At 36.8% G+C, this 23,025-nt stretch overlaps 1 protein-coding gene across 1 annotated transcript in view; it reads left to right on the forward strand.

The window, feature by feature from the left end:
- The window catches only part of MZT1 (mitotic spindle organizing protein 1), a 191,921-nt gene extending 169,246 nt beyond the window's left edge, over positions 1–22,675 (forward strand). Inside the window, exon 4 of the transcript XR_007507898.1 lies at positions 22,663–22,675. The gene's annotated coding sequence lies outside the window, so the exon portion shown is untranslated. The remainder of the gene's footprint in view (positions 1–22,662) is intronic.
- The last annotated feature ends 350 nt before the right edge of the window (positions 22,676–23,025 follow it).

The following is a 23,025-nucleotide window of genomic DNA, read 5'->3' on the forward strand; positions in this document are numbered from 1 at the left end:
ATTGAATGTAAATGTCATAATAGCTTGACAGGTGTTGAGGCTTGTCTGAATTTTGTGATCCGAAGCTGTAGTATCCTACTGCCTGCCCCACAATTAATCTTATTGTCTCTGTAGGGTCCCAGGGTCTATCTGCCCAGATAACAAGGGGCAAAGTGACCTGTCAGTTAAGCTTAGAAAAGTGCTAAATCCTGAAAGAGCACTTAAATCCAGCACTTAAAAGGACCTCCTGTACAGAATTGCCTTTCCTACCTTTCAACACTTTCCCAAGATAAGATGATGGAGGAAGGGCAAGAGAAAATCAAAAAACAAACTTAATAACACCTTCCCTTCCAAAGCCCATGATTTATAACAAGATTGTGAGAACATTCTGAAGCTATTTCATGTTGAATTACAGTATACCTTTACAAGTGGCTGCTAAACTAGGAGTTCATGACAGTACTACTTGTGTTACTCTCATACCGTTCCTTGTGCTGCCACTAAAATTTAAAATGCGGTACATACAAAATAGATCTATAAATTTATATAGTAACTATCCCAACAAATGCAAACTCATTCTTAGTAACCATAAAATTACCTTCTGTTATCTATCACCCAGTGAATTATAGTTTCATCACTTAGAACAGCCAGCAAAACTGAATAACACTGCCTGTCTACCCACTATTTCACTGTTATATTCAGTGCAAGTGCTGCAGCTTGCAGAGAAAAGGGATAAACAACAAAAAATTAAAGCTGAATATATGGTGTGGTAAATAAGGGTCATGTTATCAGCTCTGCACTGAATATAATTTTTAAAAGTCAGCATCTACCTCTTTAGCTTTTAGTTTGAACCACAAATAAATCAATATAATTTTGGTCCCTAGATATGCCAACCAGCTTCTTACGTTTATGGAGCATTCCATTGTCAAATTACTTGCATTAAACATGGAAACAGAATAATATACACAAACCGCATAGGTTTTCGCAGGGTACAATGATATAACAGTTTCTTTGACAGAGTGCTAGAAAGGGTAAACTCCACATTGGTAATAAAACTTTGCCTTAGTTCCTCCTGCCTGTTCAGAGCTGAAGGTGGCTCCTCTACCGCTGCCACCAGAAGCGGTGGCTGGGTGCTGGCATGCGGGCATAACTCATTGCCATCACAGGTCAGTGCCAAACCCATGTGTACAGAAGACCCATGGAAGACTCACTTTCCGTACCCTGGACTGGTATTTCAGCCATCTCACACATTGATCAATGAAGAGACAGAAACACGGTTTGTCTGTCCCATTGCAACTATAGAGATACGAGCAACGAAAACTCAGAGGAAGCTGTTTGTGATTAAAAAATTACAGATGGAAGCTGTTTAGTAATTTGGTGTATGTTTGAAATAATCGTTGCCTGCTCATGTATATTACAGGCGCATAAAAGGCTGAATTCATCAGCTGAATTATTTTTCACTAATTATTTGCTCAGTCTGGTTAGCATCACGAATGCTGTGTGTGAAGCTAGGATCTGAACTCTTACAAAGAGGAACTGCTTTTGAGGAGCCTTTCAATGGAACTCCTTTTTTAATCCTGCCTTCAAATAGCTTTGCGTTTAGAAAAAATGAAAATGTACTGGCGTTTGGCTCTTGGAGAATGGATTCCCAACTTACATTTTATCTAGAATCTATTCCCCAGAGCATCTGTTGTGATCTTGCCTTTTTCAAAAATGTGATAACAAACATTTCAAGCCGTATTTCACAATTTATCTAGAGCTTTTTCACTCAAAGTGTGATAAGAACCTTTTTTGCTTTTCCAAACATGTAAATAAAGCTTGACATCAGTCAGAAATCTAGGTCTTTTAACATTAACATTTGAAAATTGTGAATTGTCTGCCACAGAACTTTGATGATAATGGTCTTATAAAGGAATAAACAGGAAGGTCAAGCTGCCAGTGCCTCGTATACAAAGAAGAACTAGAACATGCTGTCTGAATAAAACTAAAAGTAATGTTAACTGATCTGCTACAAAGCACCAGGAATAATTTAGCATTTTAACCAAGCAATTGAAAGAGCAGATGAATACTTTTGCTTCACAATAGAAGGCTTAGACATTTGGGCAATGAACTTCCATAAACCACACTTCTTTTTGTTTTAATATTCATGTTTATTATCCAAATAGCCTTTTTTGATAAATTAGCAAAGCTCATTAAAAAAGCTTGAGACAAGCTCAAAGGATGGAAAAAATTATCTCTGACATTAAGATAAAATGCACATTACCAACCCTATTCTGATTGTTTGCTCTAATGTGGAAGTCTTGGATTTGCTGCACAGCATCTGACTTGTCCTTTCAAGACTCTGCATATCTCTGCCTTATTATGGTCATTTCCTCTTCGTTTCTTCTGACTTCGTTAACCCAAGTCTTCCTGCCCACTTTCTTTTTTTTTTTATCTTTCCATTATCCTTGCCTCAGTGCCCTCCTTCATACACCCTGTTAGAGTAGATGGGAACCTTTCTCTAACTTTCTCTTATTCAGATCTCTTTATTTTTTTTTTTAGAAAGATTTTTAAAAAGTAAAATGAAAGGAACAAAAAAAAATTTGAAAAGCTACCCAGCATTTTCACTAAGTTCTTGTCAGCTGGCATGTCTCTGCACCACTTTTGTTTACATGAGGGTTTTGTTTCTTTATCCAAGCACCTTGCAAATAAGGAGTGACTCCATGGTCCTCAGTCAAGATACTTCAGCATGAAAGTTGTGTGGAATGGGAACTGGGCTTTTGTATAAACGGCATGTGCGATACCTCCAACTGAAATGGAGCATTAATATATGATTAATTCTACACCTGAATGATACAGTATAAATGCAGCATTTTATACAATGTTTTATTAAAAATTGCACGTTAAAAGACTTTCAGTATTAAATACAGCTACAAAATTAAATAAAGTGTAAAAATTATGAAGCAAATGAGAAGTAAAAGCAAGAACATTTTGTTTTCTATGTCCCTTCCAGTAGTGCCTGAATACTCGGGACTAGATTGAGAGCTCCACTGCATCTGAAAGACTGCATTTGGCAGGGTAGAAGTGGCTGTTTTATACAACCGTTTAAGTTAAAGTTTAGTTGTGGTTTTGTGTTTTTTTTTTTTAAGCAGACCAGCATAACAGTATACCACTGACTATTCTGCCTCTTCCTAATATGCCTTGGTTTTTACCTCAAAAAGTGAAAAGAACAGTGGAATGGGTTTTGGTTTTGGTTTTGGGTTGGGTTGGGTTTTTTTGTCCAGTATGCTGACACTGCTCTGCATCAGTGTTAGCAGACAACACAGTAACTCAGGTGGAGGTGAACAGCTGTTTTCTGATGGGTATTTCAGCAACCAGCAAAAGTGAAATATTCTTTTCAACAGACTTATCTGCAGCTTTATTTACAGGTTATTCTTCACTTTCCAGATGGATGGCAGCTTTTCAGAGCTAATTAATTTGCCTAGAGTCTTTAACAAGATCATAATTGTAACAATAGCACAAGACAAACCTTTAAATCCTTTTTCTCCCTGGAAAATGCTGCTGTTTATGGGAAAACAAGCAAAGAAAGCATTGTGATGTCTAAAAATATATCAGATGCATACCAAAGTTAACTGATTCCACTTAGATGACTGGTATTTGAAAGAATTCAAGTGACACCAAAATAGATAATTAGACAACCCTATTTAGTGATAACCTGGCTCCCAGAAATGTATCAAACCCCCATAATTTGTTATACCTTTAGTTATCTAGAGTTGTTGAAAATTTCACAGGTTAACAAGATACTTGAGAAAATGAAATACTGATTCAAATGGTTCAGGGACTGTCATCATAACTGTAAGAATCCAGCCTGAAAGAATCCAGCCTTTCTGATATCTTCTAAAATATTGTTTTCCCGTAGCTAATAATATTAACTTGCTCTTTTAGCTGTTTATTTTTTTTCCCCTCTCAAAATGTAAAGGTATCGTCTACTTAATAACATTAACTGAACATTGGAAGGAATTAACACTTCAAATAGCAGCCATGGAAGTGGGTGTTGGTGTTAAGTAGGGTTGTTTGCACTCCTATATTGTAAGTTAACACACCTCATTTTATGGTGAAATCTTTCCAGCTAAGATGAAGTTTATTCCAAAAGTGTACTTAGCTTTTGCGGAGCAATTTAAGAACTATGCCTGCTTCATTATCTTTCAAGTATGTAAATTTAAACAAGGAGCAATTGCTCACTCTAGATGTAAAAGAAGACCTCAAGACATACACTACCTATGGGAAAACAGAGGAGCTTTTTAGATGTCTCCGTGTCTGCATACCTAGGTGTATTTTCATGTCAATATTTAGCAGGTTTTTTGAACAACAAGTTGGGCCTCCATTTTAAGCTAATCAATACAAATATTTTTAATAAACTTTGAGATATTTTCTATTTATCACTGTTTTCTGAATCATCTGTTCTACAAAATTGTATTTGAGATAGGATGAACCGTACTGCACAGCATTACAACTGTATCTGTATTAATAAAAAAAAAGCTTGCGTGGCACAACTCATGTCTATACAGCAAAACTCTTTCACCTTTCCGAACAGACTGGTCACCTCCAAAGAACCTGCTGAAATACTCTGTGGCCCATAATAATCTCAAAGCTATGCACAGGCACAGTATGAAAAACTGCTATTTGCCACAGCCTGAAACCCTGATGTGCACTTAGCTAACAAGTTAACAACATACATCATCTTGTGTCTGTGCTCTGGCCTGCACCCTGGCTTTTTTCAGTTTACAGCTATACATGTCACCAAGAAGTTCAAGCATGAAAACAACACTGTGCCTTATTTATAGATTGCATTACATGAGATGTCATAAGAATAGATAGAACTATGTTATATGCAAATAAGACAAGAGTTCATTTGTATTATACTGTCTACAGCATTCAAAATTAGTTTAGATGTTTACATTATCTAATACTCTAAGACCACATAAAGACTTGGCAGATGCACAAAGCTTATAAGTAATGCAGAAACTTTAACTTAGACTGTTACCGGGATGGATCTGAAAGGTAAACTCTATAAGCGTTAAGGCATGCGAGGAGAACTTACGGTACTGTATGAGTACACATTCTGTTCTACCTCTTGACTCATCTTTCTCAACCTACCTTTACCTGCCTGCTTGTTTCACTCACCAGTTATGTTTTATCTACTTAAAGCTTTTTGCCGGAGTGACTGGTATTTTACCTGCATCTGCACACCAGTGAGGCCTGACCTGGCTTTGACCTTTATAAATGAAAACAAGAAGATTAAAACCAAATGTGAACATTCAGATGAATGAATAACACACAACACTAAATACGGATGGCAAAAAGCAGCACCCTTTTCCCACCTCCCTTGCTTCCCAGTTGAAAAGAAAACCAAAATTAAAGCTCTGCGTTATGATGCATGCAAATCTCCAGATAAATGCAGATTGCTAAATTGGATGTCATGTGTGTGTCAATAGTGCAACATATCACAGATACAGGTAATCTCCTTAAGGAACAGACATGGTGTTTAATGCATCTGATGGATGCCCTTTTATACTACAACAGTATTGAGGACTCCATGACAAACACCTGACAGCCTAAACAAATTTCAGGCATGCACGATAATGATGAAAAGTCTTAAAGCATTCATACAGTTTACAGTGGAGTGTCAAAGGTCTTTTGTAAGTCAGTGTATCTCAGTAAAACAGGAAAGTTTTAATCAGAAACTGCATCAAATAATCTGTCAATTACATTATTCGATTGTTGTGGCTCAGCTTGTCCTTAAGCTTGTTTTTTTAGAAGTATGTCAATATCCTTAAAGTTCCTACAGTACAGCATGCCAGTAGCTGCTGTTTTGGCACAATTTCTGATACATTGATGATTATCAATCTAATCATGTAAAGCTCATCTTCCAATGGGAAACAACTGAAAGATCATAGCATCATATTTCACAGTGGAGTGGCTGTCATCACAATATATCTTGCATGTATGCAAAGGTCATACTGTAAATCTGTTTCATTAGGGCCAAACTCTTATTGCCCCAGAACGCAGAAGAAGGAGAAGGCAGTACATGAGGGAATTGCTGATGCTACAGTGATGTTAAAGAAGTCACTGCCAACATGTAGGATCCCACAGCCATTGCTGCCTTTTACTATATATTTGCACTGTGAAAAAGAATTTTCTTACAGACTCTTTCATCCTCACGGAAGTTTTATTCTGAGAGATAGAAGTTATACAGATTGCAGGTATTTGTCACTGAAGACCATAATTTCCTAAAATCCAGAAGTAGGAAAATAAGGTTGGGTTGGTTTTTTTTACCCTATATCCATTTTAGCGTGTTCTGTTTTCACTGCAGCTTACCTTCTTTTCTTACCTCGATATTAGCTCTGGCCGGTACCATGCAAATGGTAGGTTAGGTATGTTTTTCTATTTAAGGGAAGTTGCTAAAAATGAGAGGAAAATTATTTAAGCATTAATTTTTCTGTTTTTTCCCTCTCTGCGGATGAATGTAGAACTGCAAGATAAAGCACACTTCTCCATATTTCCTTTTCTTTTATTTTGCAGGGCATATATCCACTAACCATGCCTAAAAGCATCTTAATAGGTGATCTTAATATTCTTCATACTTCTGGACTCCTCTATTTGCCTGAGTCAAATGTGAAATTTCCAAATGTATTTACAAACATTTGACATACCTCTTTCTGTATTGAAGTGTGCTGTATGACTCTGTATTGAAGTGAGCTATATGAGCTATACATTATTGAAAGTTTAAGAGAAAATTTTAGGGTCTAGACCAGATGTCATCAGAGATCACCATCTTGCTATTTCTCATACCGTGTTCTAGTCAGCCTGTGTGACTACTAGTACATGGGTAGACTGTGATTCATATGGAGTATTTTAGTAAGGCATTTGAATCATAGTCACTGCTTTATTCGCATATCCATATTCTTTTTTTCCCATTGGTCAAACTTAAAAAAGGTTGAGAGACCTTTGACTTACGTATTTCAGTAATGGCTGTTAAAATCAATTCTAGCATTAAAGTCTCTAAGAACGAACAATGCATTGAGTGGAAAATTGATTAAATGGTCAAAGAACAGTCCTTTGTGGCCTCGTTTGCTTTTTCAATTAGTACAGATGTCACAGCTGGTCTAGGTGGCTCTCAAACTTTCACAAAAAATGTCCTTGAAGCTTTGTCTTTTTGTGAGCCATTTTCTTGTAAGAAAGATGATTTTGCATTGAAGTTAGCACTTCTGTATTTTTTTGTCCTCCATTTTTGCAAGAAAGCAAGCAGTCACATAAATGAATTGTGCATTTGACTGGTAAGACACTAAACATGAAAAAAAAATACTGCTAGGTGAACCAGTGTGCTTTTGAGGAACTCAATTTCTGCATTCTGATGGCTTACACTTCAATTTGTTTCCCTCTTTTAGGAATGATGGGGGTCAGTTCGTGTGTGTGTTTGGCAGAAGACATCCGACAGGGACATGACTCATAACTGCAGCTACCTCAGATTGCTTTTCACTAAAATTCCTGGGTCTGCAGGTGAAGAACTGATGGGAACATGTGTGAATTCATTTAGGAGAGCTCCAGTAAGTCATGTGATTAAGGCACTTAACTGGGATTTAGATGATCTGAGTGCAATTCCAGTCCCAGTTCTGCTACAGACTTACTATTTGATATTGAGAAAGTCATCCTGGGAAAGATTTTTCATGAGCTTTTAGCATTGGCCTAATTCTGCTCCCATTGACTTCTACATAAAAAGAGTTCCCAGTATATGCCATGACATGGCATCTCATGGCTATATTGGTAACCTATCACTGTGTTGTCTCTTAGAAATTACAGATAAGGTAGATAAATCCCTAATTTCATTGTTTTAAATAAAAATGTTAGGGATTAAATTAATTTCAGTGTGTGAATATGTAGAGAAACAGATAGGAGACTGTAACCTTAACTGCACTGTTTCTCTCCTTTACCTGCTCTGATTGCCATGTAACATTCATAAATGCAAACAGTGAGACTGTTTCTTTATTTTAGCTATGCAAACAATTTAGTTACAATAGGCACTAGGTTTCTTTTTTAGTGCTTTAATGTTTTATTAATTTAATTTTCCACAGTCAAATTCTTTTTTTCATTCTGCCTTATAGCCTAAATTTCCCCTGGTATTTGTAATTATAATATTTGTTTGTGATTATACTGCAACACACTGTAATTCTCAACCAGCTGACAATGAACTAGAATTTGTATCTATTGTCTTATTAAAAATAAAAATAAAGACTGACATTAAGATCTCTTAATTTATTTTTTGCAAATTCAGAAATCAATTGCTTGATTAAACTTAATGCATTTAAAACTATACATTTCATCAGATGTGTAAAACACATGAACCAAAATCAGGTCCCTTGTTGAGTGGCTATTACTACCAGCTAAGTTGCTGCAAGTTGTATCTATCTGTGCACAGACTGAATTTCTCCCATGATATTTGGAATAATAGAGAACTACATAATGGATTAAATGGCGGGCCTTTCAAAGCTAGTGGTCTGCTTACAAACGAAGCCACTGCCAAATACTTCAGGTTATCCCCCAAAACAATCAGATAATTTTGCAGTTTAAACATGAATGCAACAAATACTTTGCAACTTTGATAGTAATCATTTAATATCCTAAATGATATGTCTTATTTAACACTATTTTGTACTGCATAAGATAAAAATTGCACTAGTCCAAATGCTTGCACTGACTTCTAAAAACAGTCTGTGGATTAACACTCTGCTTCAACAGCAACAGGTTCTTTGGTCCCTCTACATTATCTCTGCTTGTTCCTTCAGCCACCTAGTATCAGGACATTTTTTCTGCAAGAGTTGCAATAAGAGGTAAAGTTGTGGATAAAGCTTCCTATCCGTGCCTGGGACTAAAGCAAATTGGGTTCTGAAGGGATATAATTTGCATGAAGGGTTGGGACTGTGTTTGACGAGTTTTTCTCTGGGTGATTGTTGTTACTTCTTCTCATTTTAGGGAGAAACTGTGGAAAAGAACTTCTCCTTTTCTGTGGCAAAACCTTTTTATTCCACTTTGGTTAAAATGTATCCGGAATGACTGTAATGCATTTCACATTTACTAGCGATGAGTCCTGACCTTTCTTTTTTAGAGATGGTGTCCTCTGGGAGACAAACTCATCCTGGGACATGCGACACATAAGATATGATTAGATTGAAAAGTTCTGATTCTTTATATTTGGGGGAAGAAGGATTATAATTAGAAAAAAAATGCTGTCAGAGGAAGGTAATTTTTTTAGTCCTTAGCACTGAGAACTCCTATGTTATTCTCATTTTTTTATAGGAAGCTACAGCTTGTAATGAATAGGGTAAATTGTTCCTGAGGCTGAAAGCAGGACTGCCTTATTTGAAGATCCCACTACAACAACAGTCATCTTTTCCAGTCAGCTCTCTGATGGGTTGAACAGCACAGTTCTCTGGGGATGTGAAAACCTGGGGGCTAAGATTTGGGGTGCTTGATCCTTACTGATGGGGATGAGCAGATAGTTATGAACAGTGAAAACCTGAACCAGAATATTTAGTTCTGGTGCAAGTACTTGTGTTTGGTTTGTATTTTGCAAGGAAAAGTTATTGCATGAAATTGCCCATGATGCAATAGGTAATAACCTTTCAAAGCTGTCCATAATTTGAGAAAAGAATAATACGCGGTTTCTTTTGGTAGGACTAGCATGTGATTGTTGAGTGCTGGAGATATGCTGTCAGCTTTCTTCAACTATGCAGGAAAACTTCTGCTTTTACTGAAGATAGTGTACTGAAGGCATGTCTTACAAACTTTTTACAATGGAGGCGAAATGGATGCTTTTCTCTCTCCCAGTTCCTACCTTAGGTTTACCAGACTGTAACCAATCGCAGTGTGAATCTTGAGATAGAGCTGAACAGTTGACATACAGACAAATTTGTAACTCTTCCCCCCCCCTCCCTGTATGTTGCTAAAGTTCTTTACTGGTATTCACTGGGATTCCTGTTGTCGGTGATTTTCAGAGCACTACAAGTTGGGTTTTGGACTACCATAACGAGTAGGAGGTTATGCAAGTGATTACTTGTTCGGTAGTACAGTGTCATCAGCAAACTCTGCCACCTTGCAATCCACTTAGTCCAAATTATTAAAAAAATATATTAAACAACTTGATCGTAGTACTGATCCCTGAGACACTCCATTATTAATATATCTCTTCTTTGAGGTTATAACTATTTATTTCCTATCATTTAATCACTTTTTAATCCATGACAAGCCTTTGCCCCTTACTTCATTGTTATTTATTATCTTTAATATTCTTTTATGAGGGACCTTTTCTAAAGCTTTTTGAAATCCAAGTAAATTATGTCCACTGGGTCACGTTCATCTACTGTCTTATTAATATTTTCAGAACCTTCTAACATATTAGAGAGGCACAATTTTCTGTTACAGAAAGCTTGTTGGTTTTTCCCTTGCCATATATATTATGATTCCCCAAATATTGCACTATTTTTTTGTCTATTTGATTTTCAGTCATTGTAACAAACTGTAATTCTCAAGCCATCCCCTAAATCCTTTTTTTTTTTTTTAAAAAAAAGGAATCATGCTAATGACTTCCCAGTTCTCAGGAAGTGCTGTGATTAGTAAGGTTATAGTGTGATTTGTTATCAAGCTACTCAGTCAGTCAAATAACTTGAAGAAGGGCTCCAAAACTTTCTGTGAAGAAGATTCAGTTCCAAAACAACCAATGTATTTTGTCATAAAATAGCTTGGAAGAGTAGCTTTATCATCTTATTTCTTCAGTATTGCTGTAATGTATGTAACTTCTTAGATAATTTAGCCAATTCCTGCACTTGTTATCCTTACTTCTTTAGTAATAAATACCAAGAGATTCTGCTTTCATATACATTTCTTATTTCTAATAGACGAAAAGAGATGAAAAAGAAGATTCTGAAAATCTTGCTTTTTAAAAATTAGGTCAGAGGACTCAGGAAACCTTCTCCACCTGGCACAGTTTTAATACTTGATCCCTTCCAAAGTTGCCATTGCGTGCTAAGGCTCTATCTCCTGTGAGAGAGGTAAAGCAAAACTGTTCTAGATCAGCCACCTTAACCTTTCCCCTTGTGGGGCCTTGGGTAAGAAAACACTGATCAAAGGGAGAAAGAAACATGAGATCTTATGACGGTTTGTTCACCTCAGGGAAAACTGTTTGATTCTAGGTCCAGAGCAGCAATTAAGACTGAGCAGCAATATCTAAACAGTATATTTGCAGGTAGGTCAAATGAGAAACTGATTGGTAGGGATGTAACAATTCCAAAAAGATGTTCTGTCTCTTCAGAGGGGGAACATGGAATATGCAGACTCCTTCCTCTCTCCTTGTTCCTCAACGTAGGGATCAGGCAGTAAGTTTGGGATAGAATGATACAGAATTAAGGACAGTGCATGGCCAGCAAAAGTACGAAAAAATTTTCCTCTCCTTGGAAGATGAGAAGGAACTTGGTGACCTTCCAGGCAGCTGCAGGTATTCTTGTTCTGCCACAGAATCATGGGCATGTGGACAAGGCACTGCAGGTAATTGGCAAGTGGTGAAAACTCCAAGATGAGCTAGATCTCAAATCTCACCTAGAGTGTGAAGCCAGAGCAGGATGCAGGAGCCAGGTGGGGCAAGAAGCCAAAGTTCATCCAGCAATTGGTACAGCTTCTCCAGTCGCTATTGTACTGGAGCTGAGTGTTACAGACCCAGCTAGAATATACCAATTGCTCTATATAAAACATGTGACTGATAGTTGGGATTTGGGAGTTCTTCTTAGCAATACTCTGTTGAAAGCATTACTGCGACAGACTATGGGACTGGAGTTCTGACTAGGCTGCCTGAATTCGATGGTGATGACATTTTTGGTCAGGCTGAAGTTTCTGGTCATGGAAATATCAGATTTGCCAAGTTCAAATCTGATATGGCTTTCAGGCACTGGGAGACAAGTAGACCTGAAGTACTTACCCTGTGCCTATCACAACCAACAAGCCAGGTGTTAAGGTACAACTATGGTGTCACTACAGCAAAAGTGGATGTGCCCAGTGAATCCAGGCTGTGGAGTACTGCCCTGGTAATTAAGATCTAGACACTCAGGTGCTGGTGCAGTAGTATAGGTACAGTATAAATGGAAAATTTTAACACAGACAGAAATGAATTTTCCTCAAAGAACTGCAGGATGAGTAGCAACAGAATAAAATATCCATTTGACAGGTAGGAATCTGTGAAAGTCCTTGGAATTTTTTAGGGTTAGAAAGGTACCTGGTCATTGTTGTTATTTCTTGGAAATGGTAGAGCTGCACACACCACCGAGGTCATATTCTTTATTTAATTTATCATTGGACTTAATATAGTCTGCTTCCAGGCCCTGCGTTCCTTTCTCAAAACAATGTGGATGGACTTCTTCATAGCTTGCACAGCATTTGAATAACCATTCACACATCCATCACCGTGCTGGGATGGACTGTGTTGCAGGAAGCAGGGTTTGTTCATATGGCACATTATTTCAGTGGTTGTCTCTTATCAGAGAGTGTTTGAGATCAAAGTAAATGATTGTGTTTTGGCTACTAGCTGAGTGCGATTCCTACATTGCACAGTTTCCCTAAAAACTGAGGAACTAACAGAAACAATTAACTAGAGCTGTCTACTCAAGTCATCTTGCTAGCAGTATGGTCTTAGGCCACCTGAACAAAGTCAAATCACTGAAGTCTAAGGAGATTAAAATGGTGATGGACAAGAATTCAACAATATTCATGGATCCCTAACAGGTGAAAATTATGATAGTAGGTTGGGTTTGCTGCCAGTGAAACAAGTCAGGTTCTGAAAGCTAGTTTTTAAAATTAGTCAGATTTTTTGGATGCAAAACTATGCAGAATCATTTGTTGAAAGCAACAAAAAAAAGTGAAAGTTTCCATTGTAAGCTGAAATCTTTTGAAATTTCACCTTCTTTTGGCTGGTTTTCAACATGTTCTGCTTTTTCAGTGCAGGAGCGTCTTACCAGCTTTGCTGTTTTTATTACCTAATAAATCTCTAACTTAATTATAGTTAATATAGTGTTGCCAAATATTCAGAAATCATGAGTAAGGCTTCCAGAATTCATAGGTTTGGGTTGTTTTTTTTTAATTACTTGTTTGGGGTTCTCCTTGTTTGACTTCTATCTTTCACACTTTTAGGAAGTGCTCTAATTTTTTGTCTGCTTAGGTATCAAGACTAGAAACATGATATTTTTTATGAAAGTTAATAGCTTCCTAATTAGTATAAATCTAGGAGCTAGGTCTTTAAGAAAAGCATCAACTATCATGAGGCTAATAATAAAACTGCAAGAGCTGACAATATTGTTATCCAAAAATGAATTAAGATTCCTTATTTTGCCAGAACAATAGTCATTTGTCTCCAATTTATCAGTAGCCTTTTAACTTTTACAGTTATGTCAGAGGTGTGGAAACATTTATTTTTATTTCTTACCTACAATTTACTTGTCTCTCTCTTAACGATGTTGTCTGGGTCTTCAGGCAAAGTATTACACATCAACTTGTCATTAAGTCACAGTTTTGAAATAGATCTCTTTACTCTATCCTGTGTATCCACTGATAATTAAATAAGAATGCCAAAGTCCTTCCTTTCCAAACAAGATTTTTTTTTCTTCTTATCTTTCTTTATCTTTTATTTTTTAAAAATTTTTTATTGTTTCTCTTTCATTTTCTTTCCCTCTTTCTTTTTTATTCTTTTTTTTTTCGTGACTGACTTTTCACAGTCATTAATGTCCTTTTGCCTTGAGAATAGAAAGAAAAAGGAACAATAAAATGTTTAAATGCTAGCTGAACTGTTAAGAAAGTTGTTGACACCTTTATTTACATAGCCAGGACAAATTGGTACTATGCTATGCTGGTTCATACAGGCTACATGAAAATGTCACAATTCTTAGCAAAGAATGGTTTTTTCCCCCATTTTGGTACCCGTCAAAATGTAAGGAAGAACCTTATACCCAAGGTTCCAAAAATACTCCTTTGTAATTTGTTATGCATACTGCTGGCATGTGTGCCTCAGCAGAACGTGAACATTATTAGGTAAGCGTCCGGGTGTACTTGAAAAGATTAAGGTTTATCTGTTTCATAAGAGATTAAATACAGCCCCTCTATGCAGAGCTGATGTGATTTGTCTTGGCCAGGCGGGCAAACTGGAGTTTGGCTGTGTCAGAAATGAGGGGCTGAACATGTCCTGATCTTGCTCAGGGAAACAGAAAGGGGTGGAGGAGAACAAAGAAAGGAGAGGGATAGGGTGGAAAGCCGCAAAGGAGAAAAAGCGTGAGAGACGGGAGCCCCAAAGAAAAACTGCTGCCACTGGGCGGACGGCAGGGGTGGAAGGGTGAGGTGGTGCTGCTGGGAGGGCCCAGCCCTGGCTAGCAGCCATCCTGGCTTCCTCCCACCCTGTCCCCACCCTGGCTTTAAAATGTAGAATCATGTTCAATATCATTCTAAGCGCCCCACCATTTAAAAATGACAAAATGTCCTTTGTTGTCACTGTTACCACTATACCCTTCCTATAGGAAAAACCTCATCCTCTCTACATTTTGGCAGCTCACTAGAACACTGGGGGTGGCAGGTGATGTTCGTGATCAGAAGACTTAGATCTGCAGATATCCTTAGAACATGTCATAGTTTTCAGCCTTTTAAAGAACCAGCTTATTTTGTACTTCACTGTTATTCTTGCTCTCAGAAGAAGTAACTTTTATTAACAGAAGACACCCAAAAAAAGTCATAAGTAGCCCTGCAAAAATATCTTGCATGCTGCAGGCAGATTGGAACTGACTTCTTAAGGGTGTTTTTCTTCCTGTTGGTACATCCCTCAGAAGCAATGTCAAAATTCAGTAGACCACTGAGGTGTGTAAGTAACAGTTGCTAGCCATTTAAGAAGGAAAATCTGCTTAGGTGCTGGATATTAGAAGCCTAGATTATTACTGCTCGGTTTTAATTCTGTACGTTTTTATAACACATCAGATTAATTACATTCTTAGTTTTATTACACACTGAAAAGACCATCATCATCCATTATAACTACCAACACTTACTTCAAACACAAGACTGGGATCTGCTTTGGACATCAGCTATGATCTCTGGCAAATTCTAGGAAGTCTTTGCTACACATTTTTAGCTCATATTGAAAAACACATTGAAAATGGTTTCATTGCAGGCCAATATGAAAAACTAAAAAAACCCCGAACAAACAAAAAACCACACACACACCCTCTTTGCAGTAGTAAATAAGTATGGCCTCTGAATTTTAAAATATTTTCTCCTGATCACCTGCACAGTTGTGGTGGATCAAGCATATGCTAGATCATGCAGTATGTTCTGGGACTCATCTCTTTTACAAGATTATGCTTTCCATTTTCATGTTCAGTTAGAGGAGCAAGCTATACACAGGAAAAGTAACAGCAGACAGCAGAACACAAGCTCAGGGGTTCTTCTCACATCCTCCCAGTCATGGGTTTATTCTTTCTTTCTGTCCCCTTCTAGCTTCCGCATATTCAGATTGCAAATTCTTAAAGGCAGGAATATAAAAAACTTGTTTATATTTTATATACTTTATATAATATTATACATAATATTGTATGCATTATAATGCTATTGGTTTTATACTTTTGTATATTTATTTTATCTGTTATATGTTCGAGAAGTATCTTTGTATACTAGAAAAATAACAGCCTCTCCCCACAACTTGCCCATTGCCATTTCTGTTCCTTTACATTTTTTGCATTAGCTTTTATGGTATCATATAATGTTTTTTCATCCAAAGCATTGTGTAAGTGTCTGCAGGATCATAAAAATAAATGCCTCTCAACACCAATTAAAAAGCAAGACAAGCAAATCCACAATGGATTGTTTCCAGTAAAAATGAAAAAAGGAAAGAGCTCTGGGAATATTAAGATGAGCAAAGCAGGGTTCTGAGGTGAGATCTACAATGCAAAAATTGGATCCTTTTTTGTTTTAGTAGACTACCTAGGAAAAAGAGTTCTAACTCTTTTAAGCATTGCCTTCCTTCACAGGTTTGGGGAGTCAAAAAGAGGTGGAAGACAGCTCTGTGGATAGCTTGGCAGGTCAACGGAGCTCAGATCAACTAAATGACTTTGTTAAGCTGTGGAGGGGATATAACTCAGACTGTCTGGCCTAGTCCTCCTGTCATCTGCCTCTCCAAGAAAGTAAAATCCATCCCAGACACTCGAACTACGATAGAGGATCTGCTTCCTTGGCAAACCAGTGCTAAAGAAGGACAAACCCAAAAGCCTTCTCAGAAGGAGGTGAGTAAAGGAAGCAGGACTCTCAAAGTCTAGTGTGACAAGAAGAGGAGCTCTCCTTCCTAAGCGTCGTTTAAAGATGGTGGTAGATCACCCACCGAGGGCTGAGGACCTGCTACCAAAGGGAATGAAAGCTAATGGCAGCCCTCCTACAAGTGAAAATAATTAATGAAAAATTTATGACCTGTATTATAGAAATTGCTGCTGGATAGTCCCCAGATAAATTAAATTAATAAAGTTGCAGCCTAATTAAGCCATATCTTTCTGTTTTCTTGCATGGCTGGGGCAATGATGCAGACTCAGCAGAACAGAGGGAGGGAAGGATAGAGTTTGAAGAGCTGAGGTTTGAAAAGCAGAAGACCGAGTATATTAAAAAGAAACTAAATAAAGGGGCCATAGACAGTGTGAGCAGAAGGTTTTGGCTATGTTATTATGCTTGATTTTAAGAACATTACAGTTTATGGAAGTTTCAGAACTGTACAGAAAAAACCATTTTTGTAATGAAGAAAGAAAAAGGAATTGGTCCTGTGAGATACTTTTTTACTGAGTGAAAAAGGTGAATGCATTTTGGAAGAAAGTGAATGAAACTGCAGAATTTTAGGTGCTGGACAACAATTAATGAAACAATTTTTTTATATTGTATTTGAACTTTAAAAAACCAAACCTGCAATATGTTCAGAATTTATCTTTCAAATGTAATCAAAAAGGTAAAATAATATTGAAATAAAGCATGCAATTCTATAGTATTTAGAATTATAGAATTGACTTTGGGGTTTTGTTAGACTGTTTTACTGGAAGCTTCCAGATAAAGTTGACTGGAAACTTTTATCACACTGAAGTTTTCTTTGTGTTTGAGTTTTCTACAGACTTTTTCAGTTATCCTGAATTTCATACTACATAAATATATTGTATTTTGTGTGAAGCCTTCATTACATTTCTAATATATTTTCACATCTTCAAATGTTAACCTTAAAAAGTTATAATTCCAATATTCAAACCCGCTTAGTTGAGATGGAAAATGTATTCGATTATTCAGAGAAAAAAAAAAATTAATACTGCATTATAATCTTGTATTCATTAGCTAAACTGTGATATTTGTCACAAAAAATAATTTTTATTTTAAGCCTTTAAAATGAATGGTGAGGATGTTTTATTCTCTTTAACACTATGCTTATGAAACAGAAGAGTATTTGTTTAAATAGGAAAGTAGAACTTTGTGAAGCAGTTCCTAAGCACAGAAAACTAATGGGGGTTTGCAGACCTAGAATTCTTTTTTTTTATGCACCTTCAATGTGGAGCTTTCCCTGAAAACAAGTAGTAACAAGATTTGACCAACTTTGAGTGCCTGCCATGAGCAATGATAAAGTTTCTAACCTTCTCCTGGACAGTTTAAACCTTTGGCCTTCTTAGGTTTAAACCTAAAACTCTCTGCTAAACACAGGGATGAAGACGTAACTGAGCTAAGGCTAACTGCCATCATCAAGTGCAATAATAAACAAATCTAAAATCTAAAAGTAAAATTTTTTAGTCTTTTAAAAAATGTAATACGTCTTAATGCAAGAAGTAGTGCAGGCTTGAACATGATTTTCTGTCCCGTTGACTTCAGTAAGACACCTCATGCTTAGAGCAGAGTTTGTGTGCAAGGGTCTTGCCAAAGTAGGGCCACAGCAGTAGTCACGCTCATGTCCACACGCACTGGAAAGATGAGAGTTGCAGCATAGCACATCCTTCTCTGGATTTGACAGCAGCAGCTTATAGGACGTTACACTTTGAACCCATAAAACTCATGGGTTTCTTTATTTTGGTTTGGTTTGGCTTTTTTCTTGTGGCTTTACGGAAATATATTCGGTTGCTTACTTCCATTTACACAGTTGTGTTTACACATTTCTGATACAGTTCATGATGTGCTATTTTGTGATTTCCAGAGTTATTAGTATTCGCCTTTTAAAATGTTCAGTACAGTGAGTTAAGTCGTCTGGCTAATCACGCAACGCACAGACAGAATAAAAGTGTATGAACAATAGAATAGAGTTACAACACATTTTTTGAGTGCAGTGACATATTATCTCGGCAATAAAACTACATATTATGTCTACATTCCATGTAATTACTCTTTGAAGTGAAAAATTTGCAGATTCAACTTTCTCAAACTTTCTGATACAAATCACTTTACTAAATATTGATTTAAAATTAGAAGCAAGACTTTGGGGAAAAATGAACATTTGTTACTTGTCTTGACAATGCACGAATAAATTCCTTACTTTTCTGAACTTCAGTTTTATTAAGTAACTTTCTATAAGACAAGTTTCAGCAGATCAGCACAAAATTTTCTTAATTTCATTACAGGCTGTAAATTAAAATTAATGAGGCTGACACCCACAATTAACAATGAAAAATGCAGATTGTTATAATTACTTAAGCAATAACATTGCTTTACATAGAAGACTTAAGGTGCTCCACAAATTATTTACAAGTGTTACATAAAACACAAAAAATGACAATTTCAATTTATTTTGTCAGTATAAAAAACAAAAATCCTTACTAAAACCTTTCTCAATTGGGAATCTCTCGCCATGCATAATTAAGCAAATTTGATTGCAATTAAGCCTGGCTTCTACAGTGGAGTTTTAATTAATGCAAATCTGGCATCTACATCTATAAGATTAATTTTCGTGAATTAAAAGAAAACAACAAAGCATATTTGAAAGTGCAGTTGTATTGTTGAAAGGATGGAATGCAAAATCTGATTATTTTTCAGTCTTCCATGTGGATAGCCTTTGACTTACACTTTAAGGAGGGATATTTTATTTGGATCTGTTGTTTTGTTTCTCAAGGCATTATTAAGCAGATCATAGCAATTACACTAAGCTTCTTCTAAGGAACATCTTAAAATGTAATTATATACATTTAGAAGAAGAAATGAATGATAACATAGGCTAAGGAGTGAGGACACCATTATACTACACAATGCTTTTTCTAAAGCCATCATCCCGTCTCTCATTTGGGGCCTAGAATATCCTGTGGAGTCTGTGGGAGTACCTGAGATATTTTCAGGTATATTTTAACAAGACCTCCTCTTAAAATCCCAAACACAGAATGACTTTTATAGGGCAGAAGAATTTTTATTTTTTGTTTATTTAGCAGTGTGCTTTGAACTCATTTTTAAAGTGTTTTCTCTGTCTTAGGTTGGTTTGCATTTAGTTTAGTATCTTTAAAAGAAAAAGAAAATTCTTTGCTGGGAATTCTGTTCCTTTAAAAGTGTCCCATAACACTCACTTATTCTGTCATTCTTTCCGCATAGAAAATTTCTGGGTTTAGAAACCACATGGCTTGTCTTGCTCTTAAATACAGCACTATGTAATTTTATTTTGTCATTTGTGCAATAAAGCAATCATATGGAAATGGACCATTAGCAACAGATATTGCATTAAAAACTGTTCTTCTCACTGACATGCAAGAAGATAAATAACTCCTTTTCCATTCAGTGTCTCCGTACAGATGTCAGAAGTCAGGTAATTCCAAGGAGGCATTTACCCACTTGGCAGAAATGTTCTGTCTGTTGTGAAAAGCTGAAATTTGTCCTTTCTTGAAATATATTCTGATATTTTATTCCAATGTTAATGATAGTGGCTTGATTTTTCCTTGGTCTTGCTTTTTTAAAAGCTGTGCACTGCGTACGCAGAGAAGACACAAATTCCTTTTTAGTCAAGGGTGAGAAGGCTGAGCCAAACCCGTGTTGGAGGGAAGGGGGGTGCCAAGATACAAGTGCCTCTGGGAGAGCGTGAACCACCAAAACGCGTGCATGCAGACTGCTGGAGGTGTGTGACCCTGATGCGAGAAGTAAAATTAGAAGCAGTGCAGTTTTTCTTCCTATCTAATCCAGCTTCTAATTTCTTTCCTCTTCTATTCAAAACCCAGAGACCTCCCTTTTGTTACGTGAAATACCATCGGAACTGTAGATTTCCCAAAGATGCTCTGACAGGGGAACTCTTCTGTTGTATCTGTATCAGGGAGAGTACAAAAGCGTCTCCTCAAGGGGCTGTAAATGCTGCCACATCTGGTTCCCGCGGTATAGTTATTATTATGGCTCCCAAAGGCAGCTTTCAAAGCACCACTCTGAGGGTGCCCACAGGGCACTAGAAACAGCGGGAGGTGAGTCCAGCCTTACAGTCATGTGCATCGCTTTTGCGGAAGGGGATTTATTGACTTAAAGTGCAGCGTTCTCTTTATTTTGGTGTGGTTTACAACGTAGCCCTATTTACAAATTTTTTTTATTAATTGCATTTATTTTCAGTATATTAAATCATAGTATTTATTCTGGTTGAAGTTAAAGTCTAGTACTGTGAAGTATTAATAGCAGGTTTAGACAGAAGATTTCTAATTTGATTTTCCAAATTATCGGATCAAAAAGCAAGGTAATGGACAGAAGGTGTCCTGCAAGTCTCTGGTTATGGATCAACTTCTGCCGTTGCGGGTCTGGAAGAGCTGCAGTATAAGAGCTTTGTGACTTACGTGATAGTATCTTTTTCACTGGAATAGTCAAGTGTCCATCACTGTCTCCCCTCTCTAATTTAGACATAGTTGGCACTAGAAACATGTATTTCAGCACCCGTATTGTTCCCCTAAGGTTTGTGTTTAGATGTTTGGGGGTTTTAATCGTTTCTCCATGTGTGCGCAAAAGGAAGATATTTCTAGTTATATCATCTATCTGTATCCAGTGTTTGATAATTTGGACAATGTTTCAAAATGGGCTGCTTAACCTGTATTGAGACATATAAATATTTGAGCACGTTTTGCAGATTGATGAGTAGTCGCAGCTCATTTTATTTTCAACTTATGGACACTCACCTCTTCTGAAAGACTAGGTTGCCTGAATGTGGAATGATAAAGGCTAGTTTAAATGATGGTAAAGGAGAGACTCGGGCATATGCTCTATGACTCCCAAAAGAGATACTGCTGTACTTTGACTATAGGTACCTAGCAGCACCTGACTGAATCAGAGCACCAAAGCTCTAACCTTTTAAAAGTGTTAGATCCTGATAAATGATTTATTTGGGCACCCTATGAGTTCTAGCAAACCCTTAGCAATGATCTCTTACAGAAAGTCATAGGCATGTTCAGACTCTCACTGCTCCTTGGAACACATAACATTTCTCAGCATACCTCCGTCCACCTGTGGTTCTGAGTACTATGATCATGACAGGGTAGTTCCCAGCCTACTTTTGCTTCTTCTTTTTTTCTCTTTTTTTTTTCTTTTCTTTCTTTTTTTTTTTTTTAATCTTTTATTTCTTTTTTCTTCCTCTTTTTACCATTTTTTTTCCTTTTTCCTTTTTTTTTTTTTTTTTAATTTTTTCTCCTTATTGTTTTTAAGATGGGGTAAAAACAGTCATTCTTCCTAGAAACTGACAGTGTTTGTTTCTCAGTCTGAGTGTTTCAAATCTTTATCATTCAGTATCATTGATTCTTCAATGGCATGTTCTAACCACGAGGGTAGGCACTAGTTTAGCTAAAGTCTACCCCTGCCCCTTTGTTAAAAGGAGTGAGGAAGAACCAAAGGAGAGATATCAAAAAGGCAAAGTAGAGTAAGTTTGTTTCTGTAGCACAATGCTTAGAACAGCCTTCTGCTATTATTTCCCACATATTTTGTTTCCCAGTGATTTTCAGCAGTCTCAGACATGACATTTTTTCACATCAATCATGTAGGAAACCAATTTTGTAGTCATCCTCTGAACAAAGTTAATGTGCATGTACACACATATATACTCTTGAAAAAAGGAGCATCCCATGGAATGCAGCAGCAACAACTTTGGTTAAAATTGTGGCCAGAGAAAGAGATTGTGGTACCCTCTTTCTTTCACACAATTACTTAATCAAGCTTTTTCTGAAATTTTTATAACATTGTGGGTGAAGAATGAATCAAGACATCAAAACTCTTGAGATCAGAGAAAGATTATCAAAGTTAATGAGAATAACAAAAATTAAGAGATCATTAATAGTAATGATACCAAAATGAGAACTAGGAAACCAGTCCAGGAAAATCTAGAGACTGTTATGCTAGTCATTAATCTGAAGACTATGATTAAAATATAAGAAGTGATTCCATCAGCTTGTTGTGCAAACATGCTGAGAACATCCCTCTTCTGGCTTGAGATTTTCAAAGAAGCCTAGGGCCATTAAGCACCCAAATCCTATTTATAAATCCTTGTCTTGGTCTACACCTTTTCAACATCTAAAAAATAATAAAGGTACATTCAGCTGGTATTTCCTGTTTAATGTTCATTATGCATTGAAGAGGTATTGAGAAATAGTTTTTCTCCTGCAGTTATGAAAGAATTATAAAGGTCTTTCCTGAATGAGTGAAATAAGTGCAGATTTTGTGAGTCTATGCCAAAATCTATTTAATTAGGTCATCATTTTTAGGAAAATAATGCACCAGCAGCTTCAGAGAAAGTGCAAGGCACGACATATTTGAATTAACTCTATTTAATTAAAGAAGCACCTTCTGAGGGTCTCAGGTTTCATGGGACAATCCAGTTGTCACTGTGACTGCTACTACATCCATCCTAGAGCTCAGATTTCTTGTTGTACTTGTCAACTTTGTTTTTCATTGGAAATACCTTGTTTTATATGGACACTGATTGGAGTAAGAGGAAGAGACCAGCTAGGTAGGGCAAAACTGGCAGAATTGCCCATGAGTAATGAAATGAAGTGGCGAGGA

This window comes from Accipiter gentilis, chromosome 13 (assembly GCF_929443795.1).
Source record: "Accipiter gentilis chromosome 13, bAccGen1.1, whole genome shotgun sequence".
In the NCBI taxonomy this organism is placed as follows: domain Eukaryota; kingdom Metazoa; phylum Chordata; class Aves; order Accipitriformes; family Accipitridae; genus Astur; species Astur gentilis.